Consider the following 8185-nt stretch of genomic DNA (forward strand, 5'->3'; position numbering starts at 1 on the left):
ATATATATATATATATATATATATATATATATATATATATATATATACTTATACTGCAATTCTGTCCACATTTTACTGCACGTTTCTACAAAGATCTACAATGAAACTACAATGCTGTGAAAAAGTATTTGCCCCTTGTTTGATTTTCTGCATTTTTGCACATTTTTCACATTGAATGTGGTCAGAACTTTTTGTGGGTTGTAGTAGTACATAAAGGGAGTCTGAGAGAAAAATGACACCAAAGTTTGGTGCTTCTTTCATTTGTTTGGTGTGCAAGGTAATCAAACATGAAATCTTCAGGTGTGAAAAAGTTATTGCCCCCCCAGTTAAAGGGATAATTAGGTTTGAATACTTTGGTTAACAATCAGGCCTGATTTGGGCCAACCCTGTTCAATATAAATCTGACTAACTTTGGCCCTTACCATCAGAGTGAAGTTGTCAGCACACAGGTTCTAGAGGCACATCATGCCACGATCAAAAGAAATTCCTGAAGACCTCCGGAAAAAAGTTGCCTATCAGTCTGGAAAGGGTTAGAAAGCCATTTCTAAGGCTCTCTTGCTCCACCAAACCACAGTCAGAGCCATATTGTCCAAATGGAGAAAGTTTGGGACAGTAGTGAATCTTCCAAGGAGTGGACGTCCTGTCAAAATCTCTCCAAGAGCAAGGTGTAAAATAGTCCAGGAAGTCACAAAGAACCCTAGAACCACATCCAGGGATCTGCAGGCCTCTCTCGCCTTGGCTAAGCTCATGACTTTCACCATCAGAAAGACACTGGGCAAAAATGGAATTCATGGCAGAGCAGCAAAGCAGAAACCACTGCTCACTATGAAGAACATGAATGTTCATCTCAAGTTTGCCAAAAAGCACCTGGATGATCCTCAAGAGTTCTGGAACAATGTTCTATGGACAGATGAGTCAAAAGTGGAACTGACGAACACCAGTTTTCTAAAATCCTAACCCTGTGTCCAAAAAAATCGAATCTCTTCAGTTAATGAAATCTTACAATATTAGTTAAAGGTTAAGGGTTAATTTTACTGGAGCAATGTGGGTAAAGTACATTGCCTTGTTCAAGGATACAGCAGCCCTGGGGAATGGTAGTGTTCATTGTTGTTCAGTTTTTAGTTTGTAATGCTCTTTATTGTGAGCCCTGTCTGTGAGTATTTCTGACTGCCTGATAACCCTAGTGTGTCCAGCTTTGGCACAACACCTTGAGAGTGTTGGATAGCGATAGTAGGTTAGCGCTGCCCCCCTTGTTAAAGTTGTTTTGAGTGATTTATTGTATCATATTTTTTTTATTTGGGTATGTACCTGTTAAATTAGGAACCTGTGAGCCACCTCGTAGAAGTAGAGGCTATGTGGCTGAGCTCCATGTTTTGGAAACAAGGTTTGTTCTCCAGAGAGGGAGACAGGTGCTGGTGAAAAGCAGTGGAAGAGGAGAAAGGGAGTTAAGAAAGTTTTGAGCGGGGTACCATGTGGCTTGTGGAGGATGAGGTCGGCATGGCAACGCCGCTAAGGTTGGGAAGTGAGCTTCACTTACCCCCAAAAGAGGACCCCCAGCTTCCCACAACTGTGCAACCAATGCGAAGAAAAAGAAATAGAGGCAATTGTTTTTTACTTTGATGGGTTATTGAACATCTCACTTTCCAGTGGAGAGGCAAACCCCTGTAGGAGGAAACCTCTGGTGGTCATGACAGAGAGATGGCTCTCACTGTGGGCATACAAACAATACTCTCTTGGGAAAAATAACTAACAGGGAGAGAGGAACGAATGTAAGACCACAGCAGTGGAAGACCAGCGCCTCTTTATTTCTGATGTGCTGATTGACATTGACTTTGGTGCTGCTACACCTACGCGGTAGGAATAGATTGTCTTTTGCTTGGACGAGGTATGCCAGAATGCAATCCTGGTTGAAGAGGAGAACCGGATGAAGGTGGTGAAGGCGGTGAAGGCGGACCAGCTGGTCACAGAGGAGAGGATGGAAGGACCAAGGGCAGTGGCCGCGTAGTCTTGGGTGGAGGCGAGGAGATTGCGCAGATATGAATTTAATTGAATAACTTTACTGAAGAATAGGCAGGGGGGGGGAATATGAGCTAAAGAAACTGCGTCTAAACCGAGGAACCTTCAATAATGTTGCACTGTAGCAGTGAATGAAGGTGGTGTTGAATGGTAGAATTAGTTGCTTGATGTAATGATGATTGGGAGGCCCATGTTGGAGAAAGAATCAGTAGAAACAGATGGATCGGGTAAAATAGCACCTGGGGCGAGAGCAGCATTATTATTAATACCTTTGAGATAGCGGTTTATGTTGGTTGTAAATAATGCTGTAACATGCAAGCGTTGCCTTTTTTTATTATTGTGTACGCAGTTGTTTTATACTGATGTGTACTGACTTGTTGGAGCCTTGGTATGTTTGTATTTGCTGAAGTAAATATAATAAACAGGTGTTTTTTGTATATTTTCTTATGTTGTGGTTTTGTTGTATAGAAAAAAAAAAAAGTTTTTTATGCAGAGCTCTGTGTTTTGTATGTATATTTGCGTTTGTTCGGTGCAAGTTAAATTTCAGTAATTTCAATAATTTTTGTTTTAGAAAATGGAATTTCATGGAATGGTGAAATACACATGAACATTCCTAAATATTTAATGTTATTAATGCAGTTTTAAAGCCAGAATTTTTCTAGAAATTCATAGGTTTAACTCAATTGTTAACTCAAATAGTAAACAGAAATAGTTTTTATTTATTTAAAAACATTTTTTATAGCCAGTTACTTGTGTTATTTGAAATGATTCGACCGTGTTAAAAATTTTGCCAAATTTCCAAGGAACCTACAGAACTGTTCTTGAATTATTCTGGGTTCTAAAGGGTTAAATAACGTACCTGTAATTTTTATTTTAGTTGTTAACATCCTGATAAGTTTTTACATTTAATCTCTCTCAAACAACATTTCAAGATGTGCATGGGTTTGAGATCAGAGGTGTGTCCTCTTTCTGATCACTGCTGGTAGACTACTTTTTTCCCCTAGCTCTTCCTGAAGAGACATGCCCAATGAAATTGGGGCAGTGACAAGGTGTGTTTTTTCTTTGTCTGTCTGTCAGTCTGTCTGTCTGTCTATCTATATAAGGACCCCAAGCCGAAATACGACCCCATCAGGATGCAGAAAATGCACTTTACCTGAAGCCGATCTGATGAAGATTAGTTTTTGTACTTGTGAAATGTAAACAAATAAATAAATTGATTTGATATTTGTATTTGAAATTTGTTTATTTATTTAACTAAACTATAAAAATTAAATTTAACAATATATATATATATATAATATATTCTATATATATATATATATATAGATATATAGAGAGAGAGAGAGAGAGAGAGAGAGAGAGAGAGACACACACACACACACACAGTGCCTTGCAAAAGTATTCAGACCCCTGACCAATTCTCTCATATTACTGAATTACAAATGGTACATTGAAACTTTGTTCTGTTCGATATTTTATTTTAAAACACTGAAAGTCAGAATCAATTATTGTAAGGTGCCATTAGTTTTATGTTGGGAAATATTTTTAAGGAAAATTAAAAGATGAAATATCTTGCTTGCATAAGCATTCAACCCCCACACATTAATATTTGGTAGAGCCACCTTTCGCTGCAATAACAGCTTTAAGTCTTTTGGGATAAGTATGTACCAGCTTTGCACACAATGTCAGAGTGATTTTGGCCCATTCTTCTTGGCAGATTTGCTCCAGGTTGTTCAGGTTGGTTGGACGACGCTTGTGGACTACAATTTTCAAATAGTGCCACAGATTCTCAATGGGATTGAGATCAGGACTTTGACTGGGCCACTGTAGGACATTCACCTTTTTGTTCTTGAACCACTCCAATGTTGCTTTGGCCTTGTGCTTGGGATCATTGTCCTGCTGAAAGGTGAATTTGCTCCCAAGCTTCAGTTTTTTAGCGGACTGAAGCAGATTCTCTTGCAGTATTTTCTTGTATTTTGCTCCATCCATTCTTCCTTCAATTGTAACAAAATGCTCAGTCCCTGCTGATGTGAAGCATCCCCACAGCATGATGCTGCCACCATCATACTTCACTGTAGGGATGGTGTGTCTTGAGGCATGGGCAGTGTTAGGTTTGCGCCACACATAGAGCTTTGAGTTTTGGCCAAAAAGCTCTATCTTGGTCTTATCTGACCACAAATCCTTTTCTCACATTGCAGCTGGGTCACTCTCATGCTTTCTGCAAACTCCACATGTGCTTTCAGATGGTACTTTTTGAGTAACGGCTTCTTTCTTGCCACCCTCCCATACAGGCCAGTGTTATGCAGAGCTATTGATATGGTTGACTGGTGCACCATTACTCCACTCCCAGCCACTGAACTCTGTAGCTCCTTCAAAGTGATTGTTGGCCTATCTGTGACTTCTCTCACAAGTCTCCTTCTTGTTTGAGTGCTGAGTTTTGAGGGACAGCCTTTTCTTGGCAGTGCCTGGGTGGTGTGATGCAGCTTCCACTTCCTGATTATTGATCCAACTGTGCTCATTGGAATGTCCAAACACTTGGATATTATTTTGTACCCTTTCCCTAATCTATGCATTTGTATTACTTTATCTCTATATATATACAGTGCCTTGCAAAAGTATTCAGACCCCTGACCAATTCTCTCATATTACTGAATTACAAATGGTACATTGAAATTTCAGTCTGTTCGATATTTTATTTTAAAACACTGAAACTCTGAATCAATTATTGTAAGGTGACATTGGTTTTATGTTGGGAAATATTTAAGAAAAATAAAAAACTGAAATATCTTGCTTGCATAAGTATTCAACCCCTGTGCTATGGAAGCTCCCAGTTTGCACCGATGAAAGAAACTGCCCTAACGAGGACACAATTACCTTACAATTGGCCTCCACCTGTGAACCATTAAAGTTGCTGTCACATTTTCTGGATAAAAACCCCACTGTTGAAGGATCATTGGTAAGGCTGTGAATTTGAAGGAAAATGAAGACCAAAGAACATTCTGCAGTAGTTAGAGATAAAGTAATACAAATGCATAGATTAGGGAAAGGGTACAAAATAATATCCAAGTGTTTGGATATCCCAGTGAGCACAGTTGGATCAATAATTAGAAAGTGGAAGCTGCATAACACCACCCAGGCACTGCCAAGAAAAGGCTGTCCCTCAAAACTCAGCGCTCAAACAAGAAGGAGACTTATGAGAGAAGCCACAGAGAGGCCAACAATCACTTTGAAGGAGATACAGAGTTCAGTGGCTGGGAGTGGAGTAATGGTGCACCAGTCAACCATATCAAGAGCTCTGCATAACACTGGCCTGTATGGGAGGGTGGCAAGAAAGAAGCCATTACTCAAAAAGTACCATCTGAAAGCACATCTGGAGTTTGCCAGAAAGCATGAGAGTGACCCGGCTGCGATGTGGGAAAAGGTTTTCTGGTCAGATGAGACCAAGATAGAGCTTTTTGGCCAAAACTCAAAGCGCTATGTGTGGCGCAAACCTAACACTGCCCATGCCTCAAGACACACCATCCCTACAGTGAAGTATGGTGGTGGCAGCATCATGCTGTGGGGATGCTTCTCATCAGCAGGGACTGGGCATCTTGTTACAATTGAAGGAAGAATGGATGGAGCAAAATACAAGAAAATACTGCAAGAGAATCTGCTTCAGTCTTGCTAAAAAACTGAAGCTTGGGAGGAAATTCACCTTTCAGCAGGACAATGATCCCAAGCACAAGGCCAAACAACATTGGAGTGGCTCAAGAACAAAAAGGTGAATGTCCTACAGTGGCCCAGTCAAAGTCCTGATCTCAATCCCATTGAGAATCTGTGGCACTATTTGAAAATTGCGGTTCACAAACATCGTCCAACCAACCTGAACAACCTGGAGCAAATCTGCCAAGAAGAATGGGCCAAAATCACTCCAACACTGTGTGCAAAGCTGGTACATACTTATCCCCAAAGACTTAAAGCTGTTATTGCAGTGAAAGATGGCTCTACCAAATATTAATGTGTGGGGGTTGAATACTTGTGCAAGCAAGATATTTCAGTTTTTTATTTTTCTTAAAAATATTTCCCAACATAAAACCAATGTTACCTTACAATAATTGATTCTGAGTTTAAGTGTTTTAAAATAAAATATCGAACAGAACGAAATTTCAATGTATCATTTGTAATTCAGTAATATGAGAGAATTGGTCAGGGGTCTGAATAATTTTGCAAGGCACTGTATACATAGTTTGACACCATTGGGACTACCCTGGAGAATAATTCCACCCAGTCTCATTTTTACATTTTAATTTGAACTTTTTGTCTCGTTTTTGGAAATAAAATAAACATGGTAGAATTGTACAGTTGTTTTTTTTTAATAGTTTTTCAGTAAGATGTATAATTGTTTAAGTATAATTGTATAGTTGTGGATGAACATATGAAATACAATACAGTACATCCCTTTGGAAGTGGCCCATTATAATTTCTGATTAATTCGTCTTTGGATGTAATTGCACACAATGCTGTGACAAGTATGATATTTATTTATTTATTTATTTATTTTTTCAAATTAGCACAAAAACCTTCATCAGACTTCAGACAAACAGTTAGTCTGGTCTGTAGTTCAAGATCGATATTTTCATTTTATTTTTTAGCAAAGGGTATTCTACAAAGAATGACCTGACAGCATACTAAATCGTCCAAAATGTTTATAAACAAACAAAACATTTATAGTGAACTATCTGTGTGACAAAATACAGGCATGACAAACCAATCAAAATGTATTTCACTAAAGCCTCTAACTAACAGCTATGGCTGCAGTGTTGCAGTGTAGACTGTGGCATCAAAGCACAATTCTTTACCGGAGAGGTTTTTAAATCATTTTGCAAGACCCAGAAATACGGTAGAAGACATTTTTATAGAAGATGTTGATGGAATGAATGCCAGGAGAAGAATATCCTCTGAATTATGAACTTCTTATGAGCTTGTGAACATTCTGGTTTTGCTTGTTTAGTTTTCAATAGATGTTAGTTATGTGAAATAAGCCTTGGTTATAAATAGACTAATGTGTGTAAGGATAGTACATTTTCCAACTGTTTAGTGTAGGCTAATGTGTTACACTTACAATATTGCATCAGACTTTGCTGTTGTTATTGTTACCCTTTATTTTTTTCATGTTGCCCTTTATTAATTTGACCCAATATAGTATATTACTTGTATAGCTATGAATTAGTTATTATAATGTTGTATTTAGTATTTATTGATTTATTTATATTGAAAGCATGTTGTTTAAACATTGTACAGTCAAAGTGCACTTTTAGTATTTTTCTGAAACAAAAATAGTTGAAATCTGATTTTTTTTTATTATTTTTTTTTTTATGTTTGCTGTTGCACAGACATTATTCATATTCTAACATATGTATGTACATAAGCATACAGTCATAAGTATACATACAGATGAATTGAAAATATTTTTAGAGCAATTAAAAAAAGACAAAAATGTGCATGCTTTTTTCTACTTTTGTTTTGCTTTCTAGGGTAAATTAAGATTTGACTGGATGTCAGAGCGTAACGCTTGGTATGTCCAGGTTCTACAGACACTCAGCTTTTTAAAAAGGTACCACACACTATGCTTTAAAATGATATATACATTAACACACATCAGCAGCTAAAACCCTGCCAATCTTTACTTCTCAAAAAGATTAAAAAACGTGCACATGTCAAATAATTTTGAGTAAAATCAAGACCATACGTGATATTTAAAAAATATTTCAGTTTCTAGTTTCTGCAGTGCGTGGCTACGACTGGTAACTTCACATATTTTAAGGGGGAGATCAGTTAATTACACTTGAGGACATTTCTAAAGAAAAATGAATTTTAAAGTGGATTTTTAAACTTTTGTATCACATTCAAAGTAGGTCAGTGTGGGTATACTTGATCATAGAATGAAATCATTATTTATTTAATAATCTGCAGAGCAGCAGCCTTTAGACATGTATAATACTGTATACTTGAAGTATATATTTGGTCTGATACCTGTTCTAAAGTTAAGTCATCTCAGTCGGCCCTCAAAATGGGAGAATTCTCACAGGCCGCAAAGGGTTAAAGTAAGTTAGTTTATTTCTCTTCATACAGGATCATCTTCAGTTCCATACAATGTTAACAAATAAATAAATAAATACATTCCTTC

This window comes from Polyodon spathula, chromosome 5 (assembly GCF_017654505.1).
Source record: "Polyodon spathula isolate WHYD16114869_AA chromosome 5, ASM1765450v1, whole genome shotgun sequence".
Lineage (NCBI taxonomy): Eukaryota > Metazoa > Chordata > Actinopteri > Acipenseriformes > Polyodontidae > Polyodon > Polyodon spathula.